General features: G+C 49.1%; 2 long non-coding RNA genes across 2 annotated transcripts; one reads left to right on the top strand and one right to left on the bottom strand.

The window, feature by feature from the left end:
* Positions 1-10,439: 10,439 nt before the first annotated feature.
* On the bottom strand, positions 10,440-11,674 carry LOC107970762 (uncharacterized). Its single transcript, XR_001713628.3, has 2 exons — positions 11,072-11,674; positions 10,440-10,550 (listed from the first exon to the last, which is right to left on the bottom strand). It is a non-coding gene; the product is annotated as an uncharacterized LOC107970762 (long non-coding RNA).
* On the top strand, positions 11,506-17,261 carry LOC107970761 (uncharacterized). The gene is made up of 3 exons (XR_001713626.3): positions 11,506-11,766; positions 13,747-14,085; positions 17,057-17,261. It is a non-coding gene; the product is annotated as an uncharacterized LOC107970761 (long non-coding RNA).
* Positions 17,262-17,568: the final 307 nt, after the last annotated feature.

A 17,568-nucleotide genomic window follows, 5' to 3' on the forward strand; every position in this document is an offset into this window, starting at 1 on the left:
CACCTGAGGAATGATGAGTCAGTAACTGTGGAGCAGGGCGGAGTGGGGCATGGAGTTTATTCTAGCTGTCTGTCTGTTCATTTGTTTGTTTAGCTTTTATTTATTTGTTTTTAATTTTTAATTAATTAATTAATTTTGAGACAGAGTCTCACTCTGTCGCCCAGGCTGGAGTGTAGTGGTGCGATCGCAGCTCACTGCAACCTCCGCCTTCCAGGCTCAAGGGATCCTCCCGCCTTAGCCTCCTGAATAGCTGGGACCACAGGCACACATCACCATGCCCAGCTAATTTTTGGATTTTTAGTAGAGATGGGGTTTTACCGTGTTGGCCAGGCTGGTCTCGAACTCCTGGGCTCAAGAGATCTGCCTACCTTGGCCTCCCAAACTGCTGGGATTACAGGCATAAACCACCATGTCCGGCCAGTTTGTTTAGCTTTTAAATGTGAATGTGTGTGAGTGTGTGTGTGTGTGTGTGTGTATGTGTGTGAGTATGTCTGGGTGAATGTGTGTGTGAATGTGTGTGTGAATGTGTGTGTCTTCCAGTGTGCCTTGCCTCGATGGCTGCAGCCTGAACTCACTTAAAAAGTAATTCATGGCAGCTACCAGGTACCAGGAACAGTGCTGGAAGCCGAGAGCACTGCAATGAGCAAAAAAGATAAAGTCCTTGCCTTCCTGAATTTACATTCTGGCGGGAGAGACAGATAAAAACAGAGACCATTAAATACACAATGTGTTAGGTAACAACTAAGAGAAGGTTGATCGGTATGTGCACAGGTGTGTGTATGTGTGCGCGCCCATGTACCCATGTGTGTCGTGTGTGTGCATGCATGCATATGTGATGTCCTGTACAGGATGGCCAGGAGGAGGAACATTTGAGCAGGGGTCCAAAAGAGGTGGGTAGTGAGCCAAGCAAAGATCTGGGGCCAGCAGTCCAGGTGGAAGGAACAGCAAGTACGAAGGCCCTGAGGCAGGAATGGGCATGGTGTTTTCAGGTATCAACAAAAGTCCTCTGACACTGAGCTAAGGGGAGAGTGGCGGGAGGGAGGACAGAGGAATACAGGAGGCAGGTGGTAGTGCAGGGCCTTGCAGGCCACTGTAGGGACTTTGGCTTTTACTCTCCCCAAAACAGGGAGCCCTAGGATGGTTCTGAGAAGTGAAGGGACGTGATCTGACTTCGGTTTTGAGAAAACTGCCTGGCAGCTGTGTAGAAAGTAGATCACAGGGGCCGGGGCACAAGCAGGGCGGCTGGAGTGGAGGCTGCTGCAGTTGTCTGGGCGAGCGGTGAAGGCGGCTGGACCAGGGTGGCTGCTCTGGAGGTGCACGGACGGGTGGAACTCCAAATGTATTTTGCAGGATGAGCCAATACAATTTGCTGATGGATGGGGGTGGGGCATGATAAAAAGAGAGGAATCAAGAATGATCCAAAAGTTTTTTTGCCTGAGCAACTGTTAGGTTAGAGTTGCCTTTTCCAGAGACAGAAAGATTGCAACAGAAGCAGTCGGCAAATATTTGAGAACATACTATGTGCCGAGGTTACACCTAGGAGCATGGCAACCTTGTCTTGGAGCTTGGCAAGAGAGACAGACAAGAACCACTGAACAAGTAGGCAGAGGAGAAAATACCAGCTGGTAAGAAGGGCCACTTAGAGCAACAGAACAGGGTGATGGGAGTCTGCATTTTATTCAAAGAGCAACCAGGAACTGTGGGAGGGTTTGCAGCAGAGAGTGACAGAATCTGCTGTACCCTTTAGAAGACCACTCTGGAATAGACTGTTGGGGGCAAGATGAGACAGGGAGACCCGTGGGGAAGCTGGTGAGGAGGCTGCCGAGGCCCGAAGGTGGGAGACAGTGGCGCCGCTGTCGAAGACCTCTAGCAGATGAACAGGGGTAGGAAACCGACTCCTGTTCTCTGTGAGAGGCATTTTAGGAGCATAGTGGCATCACTGTCCCCCTTCCAGAGGCTTGGACAGGTGCCTTTGCCCAGGGAGTCTCAACTCCCCAGTCACTGCCACTTCCTCGGTGACTGTCGCATCCTCACGGATCCCTTCATCACCTTTTTGTTTCCCTATAATCAACTCCATCTCTGGATTTTCTTCATTTCCTCAGAGCTGCTCCACTATCGCTCATATCCTGTTGTTCCAGAACCCTTGCCCACCAGTACGCCCTCCTCTCTGGTGATGCCTTTCCAAAGCTTCTCCTGGGGTTGCAGGGTGGGGCTCCCACCCTTACTATACCCTGCAGCCCATTTCTGCTTTTCACCTCTCCATCTGCAAAAACACTCCTGGCCATCTCAACACTTCTTTCTAAGTATCAGTGTTAAATCACAACCAAGTGTGTGCACAGCACTTTACAGTTAGCACCATTCACCCTCCCATTTCACAGCCCGGGAAGGTGGGCCCTTGAGGGGAAAGAACCAGCTGTGGCAGACACCTGGCTTTATCACTTCCTAACTCTGACTCTGGGCCAGTCCTTTTGTTACCAACAAAGCCTGTCCCCCAGAAGATGGAGCCTTTTCCTGTTCTGTGCTGCAAAGCCAATACACGAACCCAAAAGTAAGCATGAAACAGTGCATGCTTTATTCGACGGCCTTTATTGAGAAGTGGGAGTTTGGCTCACAAATCAACTTCTCAGCTCCTGAGAGCTGGGAAACCATAGATACAGGCTTCATCTTTAATGAAAAAGTTGGGCATTAAAAGCAAGGGGAGGAATATCCATGTCTTTTCTGGAAATGGGAGAACTCCTTGGAACCAGAGTTACTACCTTCCTTTTTGTCCCTTTATGGTTTCTTCTGGCCATTGTAAGGGCAATGTCAACTGTCATGACACTGATGGGAGTGTCATTTAGCAAGGAAATTATATTATAATGAAGTTAGAGGTTCTTTGGAGGTCAAGTGAGCTGCCGTCTTGGATCTCACCAGTTTCAGCCAGTTTGGTCACAAAGGTGAACTTCTGGCCTTGGCATCCTGTTTTTTAAAGATAAGCAGAGTTAAGGCAGGGCAGAAATTCAGCTAGATCATGTAGGCATTACACTGGTTAACACCATTTGGTGCCTCAGTTTCCTCAGACGTAAAATAGGCATCACAATCATTGTGGCACATGTGAAGGGCCAGTGCAGCCCACAGCACTTGGAGGTTGCTCAGTAAGTAAGAATTCCCTTCCCTACAGTTGGTTACCTGGGCAGGAGTTGCAACTCATAGTCCTTCAGATGAAACCAGCCAAGGACTTGTTTTATTTGGCTCACATTGTGGCTTCTCTAATCTGAATTTGGATGTTTTTAGAAGCGGCACACATTTCCAGGAGGACAGGGACCCCACCACCCCTCATATTTCAAAAAATACCAGATAGCTCCCACATATCTGTTCACTGCTTAGCCCTAAAAGGATTTGTGGCAGATTGTATTTTCCAAGGTGGCCACAACTACATCTCCCATTCCACATACTCTTCATGCAATGTGACACTGATAGCCCTCCCATCGAGAGGTGGGGTCTATGTTTTCTCCTCAAGAATCAGATATGTGAGTACAGCACAAAGAATGCTATGTGGCTTCCAAGGCTAGGTCATGTAAGGCAACACAGTTTCTACCTGGTTCTGTCGGGACACTTGCTCTTGGAACCTAGCTGCCATGCTGTGAGGAAGCTCAAGCTACATGGAGAGGCCAGGTGTAGATTTTCAGCCAACAGCTTCGGCTGATGTTTCAAATAGCCAGCAGCAACCACCAGGTATGTGAGTAAGGAAGCCTTTAAAATAACTCAAGCTCTTGGATTGCGGCTACATAAAAATACCTCCAAGCAAGATCCACGTTACCATACCCAGTCAACCCCCAGGAGACTATAATGACTGCTGTTGCTTTTAGCCAGTAAATTGCACGGTTATTTGTTACTCAGCAATACACTCCTTTACTATGGCCAAAAAAGGGCAGAGTTAGAAATTGAATCCAGGACTGTCGGTTTCCAGGACTTTCCAGAACTCACATAATCCACTTATCTGGCAGTTGTTGTATCTACCGTTTCATTTAGGGAAACAGACAGTGAAGAGAAATGGCTAAAATAAAAGAACTTTTGAAGAGGAAGGAACTCAGCTAACCACAGCAACATGGAGTCTCATATTCCATGAAGAACACGTATAAGCCCTTGCTGTGTATTCCAGTGGGCTGCTGGACACCCATGGAGTTGTGAAAGTAAACCAAGGACATAAGTATTGTGATTCTGATTATATCCCTAGCCACAGTGGGACCTTGTATCCAGTAGTGCTCAATGCATGCTTACTATTCAGGATGAAGACAACATTTGAGCTAGAATCAAGAAGTCTTTTCCACAGCAATAAACAATGTAGTGACAGGTGCAGTGATGAAAAATAAAGCTAGGTAGGAGGATAGTGAGTGATAGGAACTGCTGTTTTAGTGTGGGTGGCCAACGGAGGCCTCTCTAAGGTGGTGAAATCTGAGCTGAGGCTGGACGGAGGGAGCGAGCCATGGAGCTCTCTAGGGAGTATCTGGATGGAGGGAATAGCAGGTGCAATGGTGCCAAGGTGGGACTGGGAGGCCGGATGCTGGTGAGGAGCAAGTGTGGAGGACAGCAGAGGAGACAAGGTCAGACCAACGGGGGTGGACTGGGTGGGCCTGCCTTTTAGTCTGGGTAAGATGGGGAGCTGCTAAAGGCAGGTGGAGGAAGAGGGTAGCCTAAGCTTCCAAACGGCCACTGTGGACATCACCAGGAATCCCTGACTCTGCCACTCAACGCTTCCTTTCTCCCTGTGGTATGGAGGCCACTAGCTGCTGCTGCTTCTTTTTTTTTTTTTTTTTGAGATGGAGTCTCTCTCTGTTGCCCAGGCTGGAGTGCAGTGGCACTATCTTGGCTCAGTGCAAGCTCTGCCTCCCGGGTTCACGCCATTCTCCTGCCTCTGCCTCCTGAGTAGCTGGGACTACAGGCGCCCACCACCACGCCCGGCTAATTTTTTGTATTTTTAGTAGAGACGGGGTTTCACCGTGTTAGCCAGGATGGTCTCAATCTCCTGACTTCGTGATCCACCTGCCTCGGCCTCCCAAAGTGCTGGGATTACAGGCGTGAGCCACCATGCCCGGCCGAGGCCACTAGCTTCTCCAGGCACACTGCTGGCCACTCTGCAACCTCAAAAGGAGGGAAGAAACTTGTTTCCAGCAGGTCCAACAGTAGTCCTAAGCTTGAAGCCCATTGGAAGCTCTCCTAGCTTCTGGTGGTGGCTGGCAGTCCTTGGCATTCCTTGCCCTGTAGATGAATCTCTCCAGTCTCTGTCTATATTGTCACATGGTCATCTCTCTGTGTCTTTTCTCCTCTTCTTATGAGGACACCAGTCATACTGGAATGAGAGTATACCTACTCAGGTATGACCTCATCTTAACATACAACTGCAATGACCCTAATAAGGTAACTTTCTGAGATATGAGGAGTTAGGACTTTGACATATCTTCTGTTGGGGGGACACAGTTCAACCTGTAACAGGTTTCTTGGGGCCATGGTCCAGTTGTTTGTACTCACACTTCAGACAGCCATTGCCCAAGAATTGTCCCCTGTGGGAAGACATTTGGGGTAAGGTGGCACCCATATGCCAAGGACAAGTCTCAGGAGAAGGGGGCAGCTATGCTCTTCAGCAGCCAACACTCACAGCAGCTGGGGAATGGGTGTGTCAGCAAGTAAAGGGGATATGGGCCCAGCACCCATTGGATCTAGATGGGCAAATTGTTTAACCTCTCTATGCCTCAGTTTCTTCAGGTGGAAAATAGTTGTAGAGTGGCTGCCTCAGGGATAGGTTAGGATGGAAATAATTCATATTCTTAGAACAGTGCCTGACACATGGTAAGCCCTTGGAAATGTTAGCTATTATTAATGACAATTTGGGCCATGGTGGGTGTGAGAGGCCCTCTGGGAAGTAGCAGGATTCATTCCCAGCTCATGGTCTGGCCTCTGCTCATCCTTCCTGACTGACTCCAAAACATCCCCGAGAAGTGTTAATTCACTACAAACAAAAACACGAGACAAGCCCTTCAAGACCATCGAATGCAGTCCTCCATGACTATTTCACAGATGGGAAAACTGAGGACAAGCAATGAATTTCTCAAGTAATAAATGACAGGCAATATGGTGGTGGTTAAGTGAAAGACTTTGGACTCAGACAGACTTGGGGGCTTGAATCCCAGCTGAGTGACCTTGGGCCAGTACCTCTGCCTCTCTGGGACTCAGTTTCCTTGTGTATAAAATGGGTCATGATTGTACCTATGGTTGAACATTCCGTGATGCTCTCTAAATGTTCATTCTGTATTAGCTCCTGTGTCATACCAATGTTATTGTGAAGCATGGGCACATATGTGGCCATTCTGGAGGGAAGGGGACATTTTCAGCTCCCAGAACACCCTGGCCTGAGAGGTTTTGGCTCCAGGCCCCTCACCCTGGCTCTAGTCCTGCTGTGCTGTCTCCCATCTCAGCAGAGGCCCCTGTCTGGCCCAGGCTGTGGTCCTCCCAGGAAATCGATATCCTGAGGCTGACACCCACCTCCCCAGCACCTTTAAGCTGCTTAATTGTATGGATGTGGTGCTGCCGCCATGGCCTCGTTTTCATCAGAGCTGTGTGGGCCACAGCCGTGCTTCGTTGAGAGGTACATTCATTATAGAGTCAGCTTTTATTGGGACTTCTAGAGGGCCTGGGGATGAGGAGTGAAGCAAGCAGGCACGCTTCCTCCCCAGGGTGCAGCCAGGCGTCTAGTCCAGGCTGCTGATAATAACAGCCAACATTCACTTAGGGCTTACTGTGTGCCAAACGCCATCCTAAAGGCATTACAAATATTAACTCACAGCAGCCCTGTGAAGTTAGTATTATGGTTATTATCCTCATCTCCATTTTACAGGTGGGACAACCGAGGCTCCGAGGAGTGAAGTGACTTGGTCAAGGTCACTCCGATAACAAGTGCAGCCAAGGGCTCTAGAGCCTGGGTGTTTAACCCCTGCCCTGTGCTGCCTCAGTGTTGGTGGTGTTGAAAAGTGTGATGTCAACAATAACATAGCAGCTTCCATTTACTATGAGTTAGCAGGAGTCAGGCATAGCACCATGTACCTCTACGTACAAACTTTATTCCACCCCAGCTCTGAGATAAGGGTGAACAGCCCCATTTTATAAATGAGCCATGTGGGCAGTTGGTGGGGGAGGGTGAAGGCACTTGCTCAAGGCCACACAGCTCATTGAGGAAACAGCTGTTTTGTTTTTTACTCCAGGCAGGTCCTGCTCTAAGCCTAGGCTCTTAACCTACTTCCTCTGCTGCCTCACATTCTCTTTCTGTTTGACTTCTTCGGGAGGTCACTGCCCATCTCTGGGCTTCAGTGCACCTTTTTTTTTTAATGTAGAGATATGCTCTATTTTATAATTTTAATTTTTAAGAGAGATGAGAGTTTCACTATATTGCCCAGGCTGATCTTGAACTCCTGGGCTCAAGTGATCCTCCTGTCTCGGCCTCCCAGAGTGTTGGGATTACAGGCGTGAGCCACTGTGCCCGGCCCCTCAGTGCACTTTTCATCCACCAGTGTGTCTTTCTGAATTCCTAAGTGCCTAGACTGGAGTTGAGGGCTGGGGCAGGTACAAAGGAGGGAGGGGAGGCCGGGGTCTCTGCCCTCGGGGTGTCAGATGCCTGCCTCCATCCCCAAGGCAGCATTTCTCCCAGTGCCTCTTACTGGTGGGGCACAAGCCACCTGCAGCATGATGCCTGGAGTGCTTGTTAGTAAGGCCGGTGCCAGCCCTAGAAATTCTGATTCAGGAGGCCTAGGTTGGGGCCTAGGAACCTGCATTTAAAGAAGCATGCCAGGGGATGCTGATACACAGCCTCCACAGGCCCCATGCATTCAGATTCTGCCCGACTCTGCTCTTAATTAAAAAGTCTTACAAAGAGAATACGAAGAATCAAGAAGGTGATTTTCATCATTTAACAAACTAATTCAAAATTAAACAAGTTTTAAAAATTATGAAGATAACATGTGTTCATGTTAAAACATTCAAACAGTATAGGAGGATGAAGTAGTAACTTTTGGCTTTTCTCCCTCCCACTGTCTCCTGGAACTGTCCAAAGAAAACCACTTGCCAAATGCTCATTGATCACCCCCTTGGAGCCTGGGACAGCAGGGGACTAGACAGATGCAGTCCCTCGCCCCGACCATGGCAGTTGATGTGTATGGAGTGCTTACTGTGGCCAGGCCCATCCTACCTACTTCCCCATTCTTACAGTGGTGTCACAGGCGGTCCTACGATTTTTCTCCTTTTATAGACGAGAATGGAGTTTATTATCGAAATCGTGATTTCCCGAAGTTGTCCCAGTTCAACCTGCATCAGAAACACTTGAGCCTGCCATGCAGAATGCAGATTCCTGGGCTTCAACCTGCCAACTTCCTAGAGCGGAGGTAGGAGGCTGCATTTTTATGCACACGCCCCATTTTTACCTACACATTTTCTGACCCCCATTAATTTTTTTTTTTTTTTGAGACAGAGTCTCACTCTCTCGCCCAGGCTGGAGTGCAGTGGCGCGTTTCGGCTCACTGCAACCTCCATCTCCCCAGTTCAAGCGATTCTCATGCCTCAGCCTCCTGAGTAGCTGGGATTATCGGCGTGCGCCACCATACCCTGCTAATTTTTGTATTTTTAGTAGAGACAGAGTTTCGCCATGTTGGCCAAGCTGGTCTCAAACTCCTGACCTCAAGTGATCCACCCACCTCAGCCTCCCAAAGTGCCGGGATTACAGGCATAAGCCACCACACCTGGCCTCCCACTAAATTTTGAGAACCACTGCCCAAGCTGTGGTGGGAGGTAGAAGAATGAAGGGACTGTGGAAATGGTGGGACTTCAAAGGGGCTGAAGCCTTCATGAGGAGGAGAGTCAGGGCAAAGCACAGAGCTAGGATGGTGCTTTGTTGGATTTCTTGCCAGTGGTGTAGCTGAGCCCCAGTACATGCCTAATCTAGTTCGTGTCTGCCCCCTCCCAAGGCTGCTAGCCCCTGAAGCCTCTCTTCTTCCCAAGACATGCAATTCTCCCAGCCCCCAGCCTCCAGGCGATCCCAGCTGCTTCTGTTATATCTTATTAGTCAAGTGGAACATTAATTAAATGTGAGAATAATAGACCCAGAGTCCAAAAATATTGTAAAGCCCAAGGAAGAAAAGAAGTCCTTTCAAAGGGCCCTGCAGTAGCCGGAACTCTTCATTATGTCACAATAAGGAAGGCTGTTACCCTGAGATTCCCACTCTGCCAGGTGACTCAAGGCAGCAGGCCTTGGGATGTGTGGCAGGGTGACATGGGGGTGGGGAGCCCAGGGAGCCAGGAGCAACCTGGGTCACCTGGACTACCAGCAGACGCCGTAAGGAGGGCCACAAGGGCCCTCTGGGAAAATGGGACCCTCTGGGAAAAGAAGAAAGTTCAAACCACCCCTCTCCACTCCATCCTCACCCTCCTGACTTTTTCCCCTGGTGAACTCCTATTCATTCTTCAAGGCCCAACACAAAAGCCCCCATCTCTGAGAAGCAGAGTTAATCCTTGCATTCCCTGAGCTGTGGCAGAACTGTGAACTGCTCTCAATTCAGCTTCTGGGTCACATAGTTATTTCAGGCCATTATTCCCATGTCTGTCCCCCCTCAACCCCCGCAACCAGACTAACCCAGACTAAATTAACTTTTCCCACCTCAGGGTCCTCAGGACAAGGCCTGGCCCTGAGCAGGTGTTGGTGAACATTTGTCAGAAGAACCAATTATTTTTGTTAATACAAACCCTGGTGCTGGCCAGCTCTGGTTTCAAACTTTTTTCTTTCTTTCGTTTCCTTTGCTTTGCTTTCCTTTCTTTTTCTTTCTGTCCCTCCTTCTCTTCCTTCCTTCCTTTTTCTTTCCCTCCTTCCCTCCCTCCCTCCCTCCTTTCTTTCTTCCTTCCTTTCTTTCTTTCTTTTCATTTTGCTATGTTGCACAAGCTAGTCTTGAACTCATGGGCTGAAACAATCCTTCTATCTCAGGCTGGGATTACAGGCACACGCCACGACACCTGCCTCAAACTCCTTCTTTCAAACAAAATCTTGCCCCATGTCCAGCTGGTGCAAAGCAAGAAGATGGTAGCTGTTTGAACTTCTTTAACGACATTCGAGGTGCTTCATGATCTCAACTTAATCTCCCTCCTCAATAGGGCTTCTCAAGTATGTTTGTGGGCCACCTGCATCAGAATAATCTGGGGCCCCATCCCAGACCTGCGGAATCAGAATCTCAGGGAGTCTGAGGATCCCAGTCTACAGATAGTGCTGGGGGAGAGGGAGGAGGTGGTGACAGGTAGGGGATTTGTCAAGACTTGGATAAAGGGGCTCTGTCAGAAGTCAAGAATAGACATGCCTCTCCTCAGCCCCTAGGGCTGCAGTTTTCTCCCTTGCCAAGCAGTAGAGTTATCTGAATTAAACACAGTGCTCCTAATGAAACAATAAGATTTATTGCACACTCTGCTACATACTGGCAAATCCTCTAATTGAGGCAGCTGCCCCGGGAAGCCACTGAGAACACCCGGTGTGGTCCACCTTCACCCTGCCAGAAGGAAAGGGGCTATGAAGCTGGAAGGAAGCTTGAACTGCTTCATTTCTCCAAGATCCTAAAGCTGGGCATACTGCCCTGGGAGGGCTGGGGTGGTGGTTGAAGGAGATCTGGAACCGTGGCTTTTAGAGTGGACCTCCACAGAGAGCCCCTTTGGTAGCCTTTGCCAGCCTCTCTGAGTCCTGAACCACCTTCCTTTCTCTGCTTTGAGCATGCATACCCCACAATGGCTTGGCATGGGGGGCCTTTCCTAGCCCTGCAGGTGGGGCCCCTCCCTGTCCTGAATGTTACATGTGCCCTTCACTCCCCACACCTTGGCACTTTTGGTCCCCTGTCCTTTGACTGTCCCTCCTCTCATTTCCCCACCTAGTAAACTCCAGCCCATGTCACCTCCTCTGTGAGACCTGCCCTGACTATTTCCACACCTCTGGCAGAAGGATCTCTCCCTCCCCTGCACTCCCACAGTGCCTTACAATAACCATACAAACAGCAGCTAACAGTTACTGAGCACTTACTACAGGCCCTGGCCTCTGTTTCCTGTCTGAAGGAGAGAAAGGGGAAGAAAGGAGAAAGCATTCTAAGGTGGCTTCATGAGGTCTCTGTGTTCTCCAATTTGGTGTGAGAAGCAGCAAAACAATCCCCTTATTTCAAGAGGCATGGATGCGGCCCAGGAGGCCCAGGCAAGGGGAGCTTGCAGTGAGGACCCAGGGGTTGCAGACTGTGGACCGCTGACTGCAGAGCAGTCAGGGACGAGGCCAGCTCAGGGGAAAGATGGTGGAGCAGGTTGTATTTTCAAGATGGCCACAGCTTCCCATCCCATGGGCTCGTGTTGAGATGTTGCTGCTCCTTTCATAGAGAGGTGGGACTTATGTTCTCTTCCCTTGAATGTGGCATGTGCCTACAGCACAAAGATTCTCTGTGACTTCTGAGGCTAGGTCGTAAAAGGTGAGACAACTTCAGTCTGGTTCTCTTGGGTTGCTTGCTATTGACCCCAGCTGCCATGCTGTGAGGGAGCCCAGGTGACTGGGAGACACCACAGTCCTCACTAAGGCTCTAACCAACAGCCAGCATCAGCTGTCAGACGTGTGACTGAGAAATCTTTGAGATAGCTCCAGCCTCAGCCAGTGTCCAACTGCAACAGCACAAGGGACTCTGAGCAAGAATCACCTTCCGGAGCCTAGTTTACCCCAGAACTGTTAAGAGAATAATGGTTTGTAATTGTAAATTTTGGGGTGATTCCTTATGCAATAATAGAAAATCAGAACAGATGGGGATGCCTAGGACTGACTGGGTCGGGGGGCAGGGATATTCTGAAGTGAGGGGTTCTGAAATGACCAAGACTAGGTTTCCACTTCTTGGTAGAAAGGGGGCTTGAGGTAGAAACAAAATTCCAACCTAGAAAGTCACAATTTTTGCATATTTGGCTTTTAGACTGGAAGTCACAGGTGACTGTTATGTGACCTTGTGCAAATCACTTTCCCTTTCTGAGCTTCTTGAGCTCTGATCTCCATAGGGTAAGCATTCCTCCTTGTGAGATCGTTTTGTGAGGATTACAGGAGATCACGAATGCCAAGTACCTGGAACTCACCTGGCACACTCATGTGTGCTGAGCACAGATGGGTTGGGGGCCTCTGGCCATCCCCCTTGCCACCCCCCGCCGTCTCTACTTCAGGGTCACGCTGATTCCTGGACACTTGCATGCAGCTCCTGGGGACACACATACTCCCTTTCCCTCCTCCCTTGCTGCTGAAACAAGTCAGGAGCCGGGCGATCAATGGCCAGCCTTGCCTGGGCGAGCTCTCTGCTCATTACAAGTGCCTGCCACCTCCGCGTGCCTCCTATCCAAGGACAGCTTAGCGGGGACCTAATTCAGAGAAGGAATAAAACAGCCAGGAGTCTGCTTCTCTCACCCCCTTCCTGTCCATGCCCCCATCTGCCCAGAGCCAGAGACCTTACTGCTCATACTGTTCTCAGGAGATAGTTAAGGTCTCCTGCCTGGAGACCTCAACATTCCCCTCTAGGGCATCTTGACGGTTCTGCCCAGTCATATCCTCAGCTGGTCACTTAGCCTAAACAGCTACCATTAGTCCAGATGGCAACCACCTGTCTATTAGGCACTAATTGTGTGGCAGGTGGCTTACATCTCAATCAACCTCACCCAATCTCTGTGGTAGGAACTACAATGAGGTCAACTTGATAGAGAAGAAACGGAGGAGCAAATAAGTCACTTCTCCTGGAGAATAGTTGGGCTAGAATCAGGCTGGCCTTATTCCCAGGGCTCTCTGCACTCGGAGGCTATCAAAATAGTCTCCAAATTCAAGCACCCTTTTGTCTGGTGCTCAACAGAAGAAATCCTGGGGTTTTGATGAAGAGATAGGCAAATAGAACTATTAATTTATTCTTTCACTCATTCTTTACTTCAGCATCTATTAAGTGGTAGGCTCTGTTCTAGATGAAGGGATAGAGCAGTCACCAAAAGAAATTCCCTGCTCCCAGAGTTTCCAATCTAGTAGCCCAGAGAGGTGACATCACTTGCCTCAGGTCAAACAGCCAGAAAGTAGCCATAACCAGAGGCAGAAGGGGTGATCATAGGGAGAGGTCTGATCTGACTCCCTAGGATCAGGCCAGCCAAGGCATGGAGGGCAGGACATACCTTGGCAACAGGCTGGCCAGGGTTCCAATCCCACTACTGCTATGTCCTCATCATGCAACTCTGGGAAAACCACTTTGCTTTTTTGAGCCTGTTTTCTTGTGGGTGGAATGGGGATAGTTAGAACCATGGTTGAAACAGGTCCTGAGAGGATGAAACAGGCCCTGGTAAATGTTGGGGACTGGCCTTCCCTTTCTCCTTCCAGGGAGGGTTTCAGGCTTCTTCCACCTCCTCTGTGAGCAACCTTGGCCTCAGTCAACCCTCATGAATGTGGAAGAGATCTGAGTGTACTGTGGCCTGATCAGCCACCTCTGCTTCCTGTATCTCATCAGCTTGCTCCTAGGGTCCTTGGGCATGGAGTGGCAAAGTTCTACAGCACATAAAGCACAAATTATTTAAAAAATATTAAAGAGATAATTGTGGTGTTTGGAGAATAGATTGGAGGTGGGGGGCATATCTGTCAGCTATTTCACAATAATGCCACATAACAAGCCACCCCAAAACCCAGTGGTTTCAAACAATGATCCTCTCATCTCATAGGCCTGCAGACAAGTTGGAGTGGCTCTGCTCCAACTGTATCTGATTCTCCTCCCAGCAGCAGCGGGTGAGCCAAGGCATGTTCCAGTGGCCATGGCAGAAGCACAAGAGGGCGAGTGAAAATGCTCTTAAATCCCAGGTGGGGGCCCACTTATGCTCCATCCTGTTGACCAGTGCCATTCAATGGCCAAGGCCAAGGTTAAGGGAGATGGAAATCTATCCATCCCATTGGCAGAGGTGTGGCTGCAGGAAGAGGTGAAGAATTGGGACTAATTTTCAATATACCACAGGAGGAGCTGAGGAAGAAGTATGTCTACTTAAGAGGCCCCCATAGACATCCAGGTGAGTAAGGATGGACCAGACTGGCAGCAGTGGCAGTGATGAGAAATATCTGTTGACTGAATGAATGCTCAGACCCTTAATTCCACCTTGACCCTTAATTCCACTCCTAGGAATTCATGCTAATAACATAAACTAAACTGTGAAGATGTTCATTACAGCATTGCTTATAATAATAAAATATGGATACAACTTAAATGTGCATGAAATGTAACTCCTAAATTCTAGCACCTTAGAAAATGTAATAGAAAGAGACTGCTTTGGACTGGCGTGGTGGCTTACACCAGTAATCCCAGCACTTTGGGAGGCTGAGGCAGGAGGATCACTTGAGGACAGGAGTTTGAGACCAGCCTGGGCAACACAGCAAGACCTGTCTCTGCAAAAAATAAAAAAGTTAGCCAAGTGTGGTGATGTGTACCTGTAGTCCCAGCTACTCGGGAGGCTGAAGCAAGAAGATCACTTGAGCCCAGGAGTTTGAGGTTATAGTGAGCTATAATTGTACCACTGCACTCTAGCCTGGGTGACAGAGTGAGACCCTATCTGAAAAGAAAGAGAGAGAGAGAGAAGAAAGAAATAAAAAGAAAGATAAAGAAAGAAAGAAAAGAAAGAATGAAAGAAAGAAAGAAAAGAAAGAAAGAAGGAAGAAAGAAAGAGGGGGAGGAGACTGGACTGTGGAGTCAGATAGACCTGAGTTTGAATCCCAGCTCTATTGCTTTTGAGACGTGTGACCCGAGAAAATCACTTCACCTCTCTGAGCCTCAGGTATGGAGGAAGGAAAAGTCACGACTTTGTAGAGGAGGACAGAAAAAGTTCACTGGCATTAGAAGAGGCTTCCTAGACAAGTGGGAGTCAAGCTGGGGAAGGAGGGATATGACTTGGAGAGGCAGATGGAGAAGGTAGGCGCCCCAGATGGGAGGGACACGCGTCCAAAGGTGCTGGTGGCAGGAACAACGTGGCATGTCTGAGGGAGTGAGGAAACTGTAGGATTGGAGCTGAGGTGGAAGAGGAGCAGTGGATATGATGTAGGATGGGGTTGAAGGGCCTGACCGCAAAAGACCATGAGTGCTGGGCCTCCAGACAGAGCACTGTGGGGTGGGATCAGTGAGTGTAGGTGTGGCCCTGATTTGGGCTTGACCTTTGCTTCATGGGCTGTGATGCAACAAGCGACTTCTTGTTCTGGGATAGTCCCTTTTGGACCACTAGACATTCTTATGTGTAAAATATAGTCCATTATGTTGTTAATGAACTTCCTTCTCTTTTTGGTTTTAGAGAACCAACAGGCATTGGGTTCCCTGCCTGTGAAACCCTTCACTTGGCACTTGATGTCATTGTCCCATTCAGCCCTCACAGCAGCCCACATGGTGGGGATCATGATTCCCATTTCTTCCTCTTTTTTTTTTTTTTAATTAAAAAGTTTTAGGGCCAGGCACGATGGTTCACACCTGTAATCCTTGCACTTTGGGAGGCTGAGGCAGGTGGATCACGAGGTCAGGAGATCGAGACCATCCTGGCTAACACAGTGAAACCCTGTCTCTACTAAAAATACAAAAAGAAAAATTAGCCTGGCATGGTGGTGGGCGCCTGTAGTCCCAGCTACTCGGGAGGCTGAGGCAGGAGAATGGCGTGAACCCAGGAGGCAGAGCTTGCAGTGAGCTGAGATCGCACTACTGCACTCCAGCCTGGGCAACAGAGCAAGACTCCGTCTCAAAAAAAAAGTTTTAAATTTTCGTAGAGACAGGTCTCAGTATGCTGCCCAGGCTGGTCTCGAACCCCCAGGCTCAAGCAACCCTCCCACCTCAGCCTCCTAAAATGCTGGGATTAAAGGCATGAGCCACCAGGCTGGCTTCTTCCCTTTTCTTTTCTGTTCCTTTTTTTTTCTTTCTTTCTTTTTTCCTTTTTTTTTTTGGACAGGGTCTCACTCTGTCACCCAAGTCGGAGTACAGTGGCATGATCACGGCTCACTGCCGCCTTGACCGCCCGGGCTCAGGTGATCCTCACTCGTCAGCATCCCAGGAAGCTGGGAGTAACAGGCACACGCCACCATGCCCAGCTAATTTTTTGTAGAGACAAGGTGTCACCATGTTGTCCAGGCTGACCTCAAACTTCTGGATTCAAGCAATCCTCTCACCTCAGCCTCCCAAAGTGCTGGGATTACCGGTGTGAGCCACCACGTCTGGCTTTTTTATTTTGAGACAGGGTCTTGCTCTGTCATCCAGGCTGGAGTGCAGTAGGTTAATCACAGCTCACTACAGCCTTGACCTCCAGGGCTCAAGTGATCCTCCTTCCTCAGCCTCCTGGAGTAGTTGGGACTTTAGGCACGTGCCACTATGCCCAGCTAATTTTTAAGAATTTTTGTATAGAGATGGGGTCTCACTATGTGCCCAGGCTGGTCTCAAATTCCTGGGCTCAAGCCATTCTCCTGCCTCAGCCTCCGAAAGTGCTGGAATAACAGGTGTGAGCCCCTGTGACTGGCCTTGATTCTCACTTCTTAGATGAGGCCACTGAAGCTTAGAGGTTAGACTGAAGTCTTGTCTGAGGTCACACAGTGCCTACCTGTTCCAGCAAAGGGGTTCTTTGTCTTCGCTTGGAGTCTCTCCTGAGGGGTGTGTGTGTGTGTGTGTGTGTGTGTGTTGTGCTTGTGCCTGTGAGGCTGTGTCTTTGTACATTTGGGCATATCTGGGGTTCTCTTCGTGTCCCTGTGTGTTTCTTTTTGTATGAATGACTGTGTGTGTCTATTGTGTGTCCCTGTGTGTCTGTGTGTGTGTCACTGTCTCCTTGTATAAGTCCTATGTGTGTCTGGGTCCCCATATGTGTCTCTAAAGGTGTTTCTCTTGGTATCTGTAACTTTGTGTGTCCATGTGTATCCTTGTTACGTGTCCTGTGTGTCTTGTGTCCGTGCACCCTTGTATGTGTCAGAGTCCCTGTATTAGGAGCTGCGATGCCAAATGAGTGACATCTTCTCCACCCCCACCAGCCTCCTGGGCTCTGTCTCCAGCATGAACCAGCCTGGTGGCTGTGACCTGGCCAGAGAAGCTCAACACTCAGCGTTCCACCCCAAGCCCGGTGAAAGTATCACGAATTTGTTGAGCAATCGAAGCCCAAGCTCCCATCATCCCAACAGCTGCAGTGAATCTATCTGTGACTTCTCTGGATACCCATTAAAAAACAGCTCTCAGTAATAGGGTGTGGAGGGCTGATCTGTCTGCATGGCTCCAGCCAGAATTTATTAAGCTTTCTTTTTTTAATTTATTTTAATTTCCCTTTTAAAATTTCTTTTAATTTCCCTACCTATTGGGCTTGAGTGGCTCATCAATCATGGGATGCCTACTGTGTAAGGTACATCCTCAGTGCTGCCGTGTGACATCCGGCCCACGCCTGTCCCCCAAGAGCAGACAGTGCCCAAGTGTCCTGTCCCTGCTTCATGCTGAATCCCTGATACGATCAAGCTTTTCCTTCATCAGAACTTTGTCATGACCACATTCCTCT

This window comes from Pan troglodytes, chromosome 2 (assembly GCF_028858775.2).
Source record: "Pan troglodytes isolate AG18354 chromosome 2, NHGRI_mPanTro3-v2.0_pri, whole genome shotgun sequence".
Taxonomy (NCBI): Eukaryota; Metazoa; Chordata; class Mammalia; order Primates; family Hominidae; genus Pan; species Pan troglodytes.